General features: G+C 32.7%; 1 protein-coding gene across 2 annotated transcripts in view; it reads left to right on the top strand.

Moving 5' to 3' along the window:
- Nucleotides 1-5,388: 5,388 nt before the first annotated feature.
- Nucleotides 5,389-12,411, top strand: part of LOC128670825 (lachesin-like) — a 77,249-nt gene continuing 70,226 nt past the window's right edge. For both annotated transcript variants that reach the window (XM_053746821.2, XM_053746820.2), the window contains exon 1: nucleotides 5,389-5,664. The gene's annotated coding sequence lies outside the window, so the exon portion shown is untranslated. The remainder of the gene's footprint in view (nucleotides 5,665-12,411) is intronic.

Genomic DNA, 12,411 nt, shown 5'->3' with positions numbered 1-12,411 from the left:
ACCACTTGCTTCCGGTGAAGGAAAACATCGTGAGAAAACCTGCACACTGGTTGATTCTTATTAATTTGTGTATGAAATGGAGAAGGCAATGGCAAATCACTCCATTAATAATGCCAAGAAAGTTATTGCGTGTGTTTCATTCCACGTAATAATCACGACCCTCAGCCATGAGGAATACGACTATGAAGAAGAAATCACACGGTAGTAATGTAAGGAATCAAATGCTGTAAAGCAAGAATTATGGTGGAATAACAAAATTTACATGCTTATAAGAATCTTGGTCGTGTAAAGAAGAAAATAATTAGAAGAAAAAAAAGCAAGTGCCAGTTTCTTAAGTGCCAGTATTTATAATTTGATGTGGAAAATGCAATAGCCCAGTTTCTTTTTCTGTTTGTATGCCACTTGCCAGTTACCTACTTTTTGTAGTAAAATGCAAGGTCTTAAGTGCAAATGGGAATAAAAATGCACAATTAAACCACATATGATGATAAAACACTATGTTTTATTCATGAGATAAAACACTAATAGGAGCAAGGCTTCAAGTTTGAAACTAGAATCAACCGCCTAAAACCGGTTGTGAATTATATTTATCCAGTATGTGAAACAAAAGTGAGCCGGCAAGAAGTTTACAATCCCAATGTTTTAGCAACCCTATTCCACTTAACGATACCCACTTCGATATTCAACCTTATAATTTCAATATGAGAGTTCAAAATTGGTATTGCTTGTGATATTTTTTGTTTATACAGGGGATGTGTGAACTGGTTTGCGAATGTTATATGGAAATTTATTATTTATGACCTTTTGTTTAAGGTTTATTTTCGGTTGGTGTTAGTGAATTCGTGGAATGCCTGAGTCACAGCGAACTGGGCTTGCATTCCGAAAGCCAGAGGATTTCGCGGTGTTTTGCGGTAGTTTGTATTGGTAATGTACTACTGTATCACAGTTTACTTTTGTAGAAGCTTGTTTGAATAAAAGGTCAGTAAGTGAATACGTAACCTGTAGTTTATTTCCACAAAATAACTTTTTACATGCAAAATAATTTAATATCGCAGTAATATACTAAAGAAATAAAATCATGAACCAAAAGATGTTAAGATTCGCGATGCCTTTACGCGTTCACATGGGTTGGGGGCACGCGGTCGCGCCTCCGTCCTCCCTTATTAACGAAGCGCATCGACCGAAATTTTTATACACATATAGTATTATTAAATAATGTTGAAAATTTTCTTTCTACATCATATTCTAAAAAACTCTGAATGTTATCACTATCACTACATAGGATTTTAAAATGTTGCTTCCTGATCTTGCTATCTATCCGCTATGAATGCTAAAATTTTCAAAACCACGTAACGAATTTTGATGCGTTTTTTGTATTTCCTGAGGAAGCTGTATAATTTAATATGGTTTTACCCGAGCGAAGCCAGGACGGGTCACTAATATAAAATACACACTGTAAATTTGGTTACTCCTTTCTAATCTCCTTTTCAAAAAAATATAATAAATAGAATTATTTATCTAAAGATAGTTTTTAAATAAACCATTCAAGAAAGTTCTTCTAAACCCCTAGTTATATTCACTAACCTAATTTTGTATTGAAAATATCCTTTTGATCGTATTTATATTTTATCATGCATAGAAAGAGCAAAAAACGGCAGAGTAAAGAGTTAAAAGGAAAATTTCTTGAAAACATATTTTTCGTCATCATATTATTTCCGTTCGTAGTATTTGATGTTGATACGCAAGACAGGCACAAGATGAGAGCTGTCTATATTACGAAAAGGTTAATATATAGAACTAGCCGTTACCCGTGCTTTAGAGGTAGCCTATGTTTGACCATGGGTCGAACTATACCTATTCCAAATTTCATCAAAATCAGTTTAGCCGTGAAAGCATGGCAGACAGACAGACTTTCGCATTTATAATGTAATATGGAATTATGGTTATACATATGGAATTATGGACAATAAAACGTAAATAGAAATGGAATCTCTTGTATTTACGACAATGAGAGTTGCAATATCTTTGCTTACTAGATAGCTCCCTGCATTGCTCTTGGAAGACGTCAGAATACTATGAAGAATTCGGATGCTTATTGAATTCACTACTATTCATAAAAGTTACGTCAGTTTTCATTAATATGTGACCAGAACACAAGCTACAAGGAAAAAATATTTTTAAATTTGGACTTTCAGACTGAAAAGTTGTCATTTTGCGAAAATGCCATCGGTAATCTGTGTGTGGGTCGACACCCACACACAGATTACCTGCGATGTCCCATTCAGTTCCCGACATTATAATATATTTAAGTCCACTGAAGCTTGTTTATCAGTTACCTGGCGATACATGAATACATAATGCCCGTCTACGTAGAACTTGTAAAGGAGGGTTTACACTACGAAACTAGAAAATTTAGTGACTACCTTATTATACTTTAGATTAGCATGAAATCATTATTTTTTTTTAAACATTTCAACTACCCGAGCTAAATGATGCGCGTATCGTAATATGACTTTTATTTCATCAGACTGACTAAACAACTACATAAAGACGTTTTCACCTTCCTGTTATAACTTATAGCTGTCTCTCTATACATCTGGATAGAAACAAGTAAATAAATAAATAAATATATCAGGACAAATCACACAGATTGAGCTAGCCCCAAAGTAAGTTCGAGACTTGTGTTATGGGATACTAACTCAACGATACCATATTTTATAACAAATACATATCTATATATGTATTGTATGTTTATCTATATAAAAATATCATTTTCCATCATGACCCGACCGGGGATCGAACCCGGGACCTCTCGGTTCAGTGGCAAGAACTTTACAACTGTGAAACCGAGGTCGTCAGAGTAATAATATATTATTATGAAATTTAGAACAGCAATTTAGAAGTCTATTATAATAATTTGCTCGTGTTGTATCTTGTATACAAATTATATGTCTAATATTTTTCTCATGTTACATTTAATATTAAAATTATAACCGTAATAATTTTGTCGTATTACAATTATTTATATTTAAGTATTACATATATTCATATAACACACTAGGAGCCAATGGTCCTATTTTAGTGCGGAACTACACACCTCAGCTTAGGATGCGATAAATCATATGAAGAGAAGAAGAAAGAGTAGCAAAGAGAAGTGTTGGATAAAATGTGAACAATCTTTAAGGCTGTATATCGCTAACGATGACTCGTTGAACCGATTCAGAGGTTTAGCCCTTTTCATTCGGTCAGTGAATGAAGCGGGCTCTATCGCGCACTTTTTATTCGGTTTTCACCGAGTCTATTCATTAAAGGTATTCATTATGTGGGTAAGAGCTTACATGCGTTTGTTGAGGCTCCTTTCATCTTGGGGATGAATATATTTGGCGATTTTAATTTTGTTATACTTTATTCTATGTACCTAAGTATAATATAGTGTGCTAATCCTTATCCGACTCACGATATTACGAATATTTAGTTTAGACATACTATAATATTATATTATACCTATATATCGTAGTTGTTGTGTTATTTTAAAGCAAGTTTACACTTTACATATACACGCTTTACATCATACGCTTTCGCGCTTTACGGTCCAGAGTTTGTGACTAGAAAAAAAGGGAAGCCTATACCCGGCCGTTGGTTGACAACGATGATAATGATCACCATCCGTGCAGATTAACTTGATATGTTGTATCTAATTCTAACTATATAATAATAGCCTCACGACCTCTCGACGGGACCTCTTTATTTCGTTACGACACTGCGTTTCAGTTCAGTCGTTTGACATTGACGTACGCAGAAACACCGCAGTTATGACATACAGTATCTACTGGTTTGTTGAACCACAGGGTGACGAAACAGTGAAACCGCGCTTATTCCCCAAGAATCAGGAAGCAAAGCTTTCAAAAAAAATATAGCTGCGCCCTGGGGCTTCGCATCCGTGGGAATTTCGGGACAAAAAATAAGGTACCTTACCCTATGAGTTATTCTACCCGTGTACCAAATTTCATAACAATCCATCCAGTAAATGCGTGAAAGAGTCACAAACATACATACCTACACACATACATCCTAATGCGAAGTTTGTCAGTATGTTTGTTACTGTTCCACGCAATATCTACTGGACAAGGGTAGAATAAAACCTGGGATTCCCAAATGAGCTAAGCCCCGGAGAGCAGCTAATAAGAAATAAAGCTGTTTTTACAATTTTAATGTTCGAATTTGACTACCAATATTTAGTTATAATTCCAATCAGCCCAGAACAAGAGTTAGTACATTAATATAGAATCAATCTAATTTGTCAATGAAAGTCGGGAGCAGACGTCGATCGAAACCGGCGATAATATGGCGCTCTATGATTTATTGGACGAGCTCGTTGAGAAGTAACTTGAGAAAATTAGTCTGATATAGAAAATTAAATAAATGATTACATTTAATAAATTACTTATAAGTATGTTATTATTGATTTTGTTCAAATCACTTTTTAAGAAGAGGAATATAAACATTTCCCACTAATGTGTTAGCATCGTTAATAGGTGGAAGAAATTATTATAAGTATTCATTGAATAAATAAAATATAATTTCAAAAATATCATAATAAAATAGTACTGTTATAGGCTAGAAAAGTGAAATAATATAGCGTTGAGACTATAACATGATATGAATACATGAGTGGTGATAAAAAAAAACAATTCTGAGATACAAAAAATATATTTAAAACAATAATAAACTACTTTGTCTAATGCCAGTAACATTTTAGTGGCGACCACATCTATATCGGAAGCAATTAACGTCAAATCTGTAATATTGGGCCGATACACTTGCTTACCAATTCACAGATTTATTCATCTGAGGGGCTACTTTCAAAAGCTGCCGAGATTGGATCGGGATTGGCAAATAAAGTATTCAACTTGGGTACAGTACGATCTTCATCTGTATTGCTAGCTGATTTTACAATCGGTCAAGTTTGGACCACCCCAGGGCAGTTTAATGGAACCTCTACTTTTTTTTATCTTTTGAAAATGTTGTCAATGCTAACAATGAATTATTTATTTTTCAAATTGATTTCCATAAAAAAATAAATAAAACATGTTTTATGTTTGAAACTTTAAGATAAACAATTTAAACGAAAACAAATAATTTTCACAATGCTTTCGAGTAGTTGCGTCATAATCAATTTTATTTCCGCGATGTTTCTCAAGCCTCCTCGAGCTGACCTATGTAAGTCTATAACGTAGTTAAATGGCTCATCAGAGAATGCAGCATCCACTGCAAGGGTTGAACGACCGGACGCATGCGCGATACCCCTTCTTTTCGGGCTAAATAGCCAACGAGCTGTCTTAGTGCGCATTCATTCTGTCTAACTGCGATCAAATTTCGATCTTACTATGTAACGAACTGGATCCTTTTAGAGGTGCGTGGGATATAGGCGGGCGGTCGGAGTGAATCGTCAGTGCCTACCCGGTGGTCGAGGGGTGCACACGTCTCACCCTGTCGCTCGAGTCACATTTTTTTCGCCGGCAAAAGTTTCGAACTTTCCGTCGGGTTTTTCGCTGTGTCCAAGAGAAGTTGTATGGTTTTTATGATATATACTCTAAGGTTACAGTGTGTTGGAATTTGTGAGGGACTTTTGGAAGATTTATTTGATTTTGGAAAAATGAAAAGGTGAGTTTTGTGAATTTTTCTATTGATGTGAAAGATATAATAAAAACCAAATATAATTAAAAAATATTTTATATTCTCAGAATAAGTATATTAGTAAATAAAGGTCATTATATTACCAGAATTTGAGATTTTCCAAAGGGTAGCTACATTATAACTCAAGTTAAAAGTAAATATTAAAGATTGAGATGAAACTTATTTCATTAATGAACTCTGAGATCCAAAGGAATTATTACATTTTCAACTTTATATTGAAAATGAAACTTCATTATCCTAATTACACGTCTTCCTATACTTTAACAACTCAAACAAAGTGTGTCTTGAAACTTTTCAGCTTTTCGTGTCATTTTAGTAACGGTACATATATCAACGTGTGTTTTTTACTCATATATATTTTTTGTTTGTTGCAATTGAAATATCTAATTATACAATGGAATATAAGATTATTATAACGCGGCACCTAATTATTTTATGACGTCAAAGACAAATGCAATATGATCCTGAGTTGAGTGGAAAAAAAAAACGAATTCTTATGAACGCATTATTGCTATCAGTTTGTAGAATTGCGTACGTAAACTAATATTTTGGGGGTTATAATTTTATAAATATGAAAGATACTCGATCACAGAACATTATCATACCTTTTTTTAACTGAAACACCTTTCGTTGCTTTAACACAGAAACTGAGTTTAGATGTTTTTTTTTTTCATTTATAAGTTTTTTGTTGCTGGGAGGGATCCTTGCCTATATTTCACACACCTAAAACAATGTTTTTGAATAAGAAAATCAAAAGTCCCTGAAACACATTTTTTGCCATTGTTTTCAGAATGGTTTCACCCTATTAATTATTATCAATTAATGGTTTAAACTATTATTTTAGGGCGTGCTAATCGTACAACTAATTATTAACTAGTTTCAATCATAGATTTTAATTAAAAACCAGCGTGTTTTCAAAAATAAACGAAAAATTCTTTCGAGATATATAGGTATAAATAAAACAATTTGTTTCAATTTAACTATACCTAACAAAAAGGTGAAACGAATTCGTTTTAAAACAAAAGAAGAATTATTTTTGTTTAAAATCCAGTCAAACTTACTAATTTTGTATTCTACATTTAACTTTAGATATTTTACTGTTAAATATATCACAATATTTGACGATATTATTGCTACAATAACTACCGGGCTGGCGTGTGACAGAAAACCCCCGAGTTCAAATTACGAGGACCCGAAACACAACCCCGACTAAAGTACTTTTAGTTTTAAATAACACACAACCTACCTCTTCTGAAAGATAAAAGATATTTTATTTGCAAAACACGTGTAAATTGATACATAAAATTTACTATAATATAGTTACAGTCGCTGCTATACATAAGTAATATTTTTTTTATATGTAATTTTAATTTTTTTGTAGTAACTTCACAGGTTGTATATATATATTGATTAATATACTCTATGAAACATATATATAAGCAAAATATTAAGTAAGTAAAACAAATTATACCTACTTAACAAAATAATTTGCTTAATATTCAAGTCTCCGCTACACAGGAGTATGCAATCAATCATACAAACAAATCCTTTAATTAATATGGTTGTTTTAAATAAAGGAAAGCAACAGTTTGAACTGATATGCTTAATAAGCAATGAATACAGCCCTAAACCCGACGTACAATATAAACCAAATACCAAATACCAAACGCCACTGATCCGAAAAACCCGAGCGCGCTGGTTTCCGTCGAAAAAATATATCGGTAATTCGTTTGCTTTTAAATTAATTTAGCAAAGAAGCATATATTTTTTAAGAGTCTTTGATTTTATAATTTTTAGTTTTTGGTTATCGGATTTTTAATATAAGATCGTATAAGATATGTATTGAATATATAGGTATACGAAAATAATAAAAAACAATAGCTATTTAATGTTCCATTCTTTTAATTGCTAAAATGAACGAATATAAATAAAGACATTGTTTTTTATTTAATTACTTTTGATATGTTGCTTTAACATGAATTAAATTGGTTCAGACAAATAACGCAATTGTGCGTGTATTAAATATTGTGTCAGATGTTAGTAAAACATAGAATAATTCATCTATCCAGCTTTCTTCATTCTTTACTAGTTTTCCTGATCATCTGCCCAGAGTGGAGTGATCTTGACAAACCAATGAGTCGGAAAACCCCCTTACTTCATGGTTTTCGACCTCTCCTGATCCACTCCACCTCAAGGAGGTCCAAGATGGAGGGTTAAAGAGCATACAAGGACTCTTAGGTTATTGAGTGGAGGGAGATTATGGTGACGTTACTTTGTTTTCTGATTAGTTACGTATTTTATAAGCAAAGGCCTCCTTTTCCAGCACGCCTAAAGATTTATAGAAAAAAAAATCGACACATGTTTCGTCAATGAAAATATATGAATATATCGTGATGCGTGCTACAAAATATTCAATATTTTGAAATGTCCGCAACAAGCTTCATCGAAAACTTCATTCTAGAGGTCCACCCCATAAAGCACCCGGCTCAAAAGTGCCCACAATATTAGTGATATTTCCGCTATGGAAATTGTCTTTACATTTACTTTTTTATATTTTAGGAACATATTAATATGTTGTGTCCGGTCAACATCTTGTCAATACCCAAATTCATTGCAAAATAGCAGTTATGACCACCGCATTGAGATTTATGCTGGGTGATATGCATTCTATTTACTATGTATAAATAAATAAAAATTAAATTACATTGAAGGATAATTTCAAGAGATTTTCGTTCGAATGGCAGTAAGTGAAATAGTGTCTATTTTAATTAATTAAAATTAAAAAAACCGAAATATTGAAACTAAATAGGAACTGAATGTAACTATTTGTAGCAACCTTTTTGTAAAGCTTTAATTATATCTTGTACAATTTTCAAACTAAATTTAAAATGAAGATTATTTCCCAAGAAACTTTTTAATTTATCTATTCTTTATTTAATTTTTCACTTTATTGTTAACTCAATTACCTTTTTGGTTTTAAGTGAAGTTGATTGTATTAAGTTAAATCAAAACAGTTTTCTAGTATTACACATTTTATTATTTGCATTATAAATTATTAATGCTTAATTCCCATGATTTTCTGGAAAGTGTTACTTTAATATACGTGAGCATTAACATTTATAATTTTTATTAATAACTCAAATATTGACCGAATTAAATCAATATTATTATCATATTTAATATTACGATATTATTTGCCTTCTAATTACTTATCTAATGTATATAGTACAGTTCTTTAAACTAAAATGAATTAAAAAATATACACTTATCTAAAAATAATAATGATTAACAAATAACTACTGAATAAAATAGTAAGTTATATTTGGTTACCCATCCTATGACCGAACATTATAATAGTGTCTTAACCGGATCTATCGCCAACTGGGTTTAAAGATTCTCAAAGTTACTTGTTGCATATAAGTTCAGAATAGTTACAGTTTCGCATACAAAAGACGAAATTATAGCACTGGGAAATATCTTGAGTTGAAGCAGTCGGCTAATTTGATCGCCGTCTTATAAGAAAAGTTAATTAAAAATAGACTGGAGACGGGCGCAAAAACTGAGCTGCTTCCGAGCTGAGCTCCGTTTCTGGGTGAAGTGGATGTAGCCAGGGTAAAGTTTAAAAGATCTGATAATTCTTTAGTATCGGATAAACGCTTTGTCAAGTGTTAATAAATACGAATGACTGAGCTGCCCGCTAATTGTATTTTTAGTAAATGATTCCTCCCTAAAATAGGGCCAGTCCATATCCTCAAATGAGTATCGTAGATAGAAGCCGTCGATCGATTGTGAAATTACGTTAAGTTTTAAGTTTTTTAAAATGCCGAGTTCATCTAGAAATGCGCGCGCATTTATGTGATTAGTTTAGTAATTTTAAGTCAATCTCTCCTTTAATTCTTCCAATTGGGTGCGTCATTCTCGGATTTAACATCTCAAAGCCCATGGAGTAATTAAATCAATTTAAAATTATGAGGATTCAACCTCACGTCAACTTTCTTTGGGTATATGGAGCGTTCCTGTTCTAGATAAGAACCACATACAATCAAGTCAACAAAATCAAACTGAACAAACAAAACGCAAAATAATTGGCGCACCTAAAATTTGTCGACAAGCACATTTTGTATCGAGTGGGGACCTTTCAATAAAATAAACTACGGGTCTTTCAATAGGAGTAAGTTGGGGCAAGTCGGGCCGTCCCCGGGGAGACCGGGCTATTGTGAACAATGTTAGGAATTCCTCGTCACATCCTGATTTGCGAGTTTGTGCACACGATTGCTTACGTGTAGGTTGAATGGAAACTGTTTTTGCTTTTTTATACTTAAAAATACAGTTATCAACGACATGTTTGAAATAAATAAATAAAATATCGGTACATACTTTTATAGTAGATCTAAACTAAACAAATGTTATGTTTCTTCTTCCCACATTCGTGAAATGACGTCCTTAGACAAATGGCTTCGGTGGAGTTGATTATATGTTGCACTATTTTTCTTCACCTGCGCTTTGAAAGTCAGCGGTAAACTAATATTTAAGTAAATTTTCGACGTCAACTATATAACCCTAAATTAAATAATTTTGAATTTGAATTTGAATATTAATTCTGTAAACGGTGCGATAAAAAGTATATTTGTCTATTTATCAATCAGAATTATTATATTTATAAAATTATCAGTGTGGCGTAGTGTGACTTTGCTAATTACATGTCACTAACATGCAACGAACCAATCACATGGAGCCATTGTGACGCCAAGACAACCACAACGCAACGTGATTGGTGCACTGAGACTCTTTATTGAGTAGTGAAATGTAAACCCGCACTAAGCCCTCAGATTCTCGAATGTCCTACGGTTTAACGCAGATAAAAATAAGTACAGTACAGGTAGGCTTCTTATAAATAAAATATCTTCTCGATATTAAACATTATTTTGTTAGGTATAGTACTGAGGAACACGCATGTAATGTAACGAATAAAAAGAATTACTAATTGATAAAAATAAAATGGCGGTACCTAGGCATCCATTATAGTTTTAAGTACAAATTCAAAATTCAAATCATTTATTCAGAAATTAGACCTTCACAGACACTTTTTCTCGTCAATATTTATAGTTATTTCTCACAAGCTACAAACTACTGGCATTTCGGAACGACCACTGCTGAGAAGAACCGAAAGAAACTCATTTGGACAGTGTTGGTCCCTATCATGCCATGATCGGCTTATCATTATTGTTTCTTACAGTTTTTTTTTTCTTTCTAATAATATATAAAAAATTGTACTCTTGAATATATTGCGTTCTTAATTATAAAAATGGAAATTAGAACAATGCTCTTCAAAGATCATAGCTTGAGGTGAAAGAATAATAATAATGGTATCTAACGAAATGATATTATTTTAGTAATCAATTGCAAGATAGCGTATCTGTTTGGACACGCGAAACACGGCTCATGAATATGTAATCGTTTAATTAAATTGGTGCTACAATACTGACGAAGATAGGTTACGGGTTAGCTAGCGTATTTATATTTCATAAGATATATTGGTATATTTTTTTTAACGTGGACATGGACAAAAAGGTTTGTTGTCCATGTTTTACTGTACCTAATTAACGAATCTCATCAAAATTCGTGATTAGCTAATTAAAATCCACTTTCGTGATTATGATTTATTAGTTACAAATACAAATAATAGGTCCCAGTCAAGAAAACAAAAAGAATGATTTTATTATTATTATGTTTGTTTAATTTATTATAAAAATACACGTTTTACGATCAAGTTTGCACTACATAGTACAAAACAAAGTCGCTTCCCGCCGTCTATGTGCGTGGATCTTAAAACTACCTTTACGAAATTGCATCAGATATTTTATTAGATAGTGTGATTCCTGAGTTATGTGTATGAGCAGCCCGTCCCGGCTTCGCTCAGGTAAAACCATAATAAAACTTTCACATTAATCACCCTATAAAATTCAAAATAATTGAAGTTCAGGATTCGAACCATCCACAGGTAACAACGCGAATTCAATGGTGTTTACCGCTGAGCTGTGTAACCTTTAGTTGACGACATTTTGAATGAGATTAATCGTTATTTCTTTTCACCCTCATTTAACTACCCTAAAGGTCAAATTAAAAAAATCCTAAAACATGGGTCTCATTTTTTTGTAGCATAGCATTTGTACCAAGTTTCAAGTAGATCAGTAAAGATTTTCGTTATTTTTCATACAAACTTTACACCCAACTTTTACCCCTTTAGGGGTCGAATTTTGAAAATTCCTTTCTTATCTGAGCACTACGTAATAACCTAAAGCTATTGCCCAAACTTCGCATTTATAGCTTCTATGTTTTAGGCTGGGCGTTGATTAGTAAAAATCGATTGTACTTTTATATATATCGATTTTGTATGGTTATACGCGAGCGAAACCGGCGCGGGCGGCTAACAAAAAAATAAGATGAAATATTTTCTCATTTTGCAAAAGAATCCTTCCGGAAACGGTTATAAACTCACACGAGTACATAAATATTTAAACCCTCTTATATAATAATGTGTGTGTGGGCTTGACATATAAATGTTAATTACCTTTACCCGGCAAACATTGTTAATTGTTTGAAAACATTTCTCTGCTCAATTAACCACGCGATCATTATGAAAAAGTAACAAAGGGAACAAACTTTGACACCTACTCTTCGTTTGGTCCAAGTTGAAAGATGAGGCATTGTCAC

This window comes from Plodia interpunctella, chromosome 6, assembly GCF_027563975.2.
Source record: "Plodia interpunctella isolate USDA-ARS_2022_Savannah chromosome 6, ilPloInte3.2, whole genome shotgun sequence".
Taxonomy (NCBI): Eukaryota; Metazoa; Arthropoda; class Insecta; order Lepidoptera; family Pyralidae; genus Plodia; species Plodia interpunctella.
This window is presented reverse-complemented; position numbering and strand designations above follow the sequence as displayed.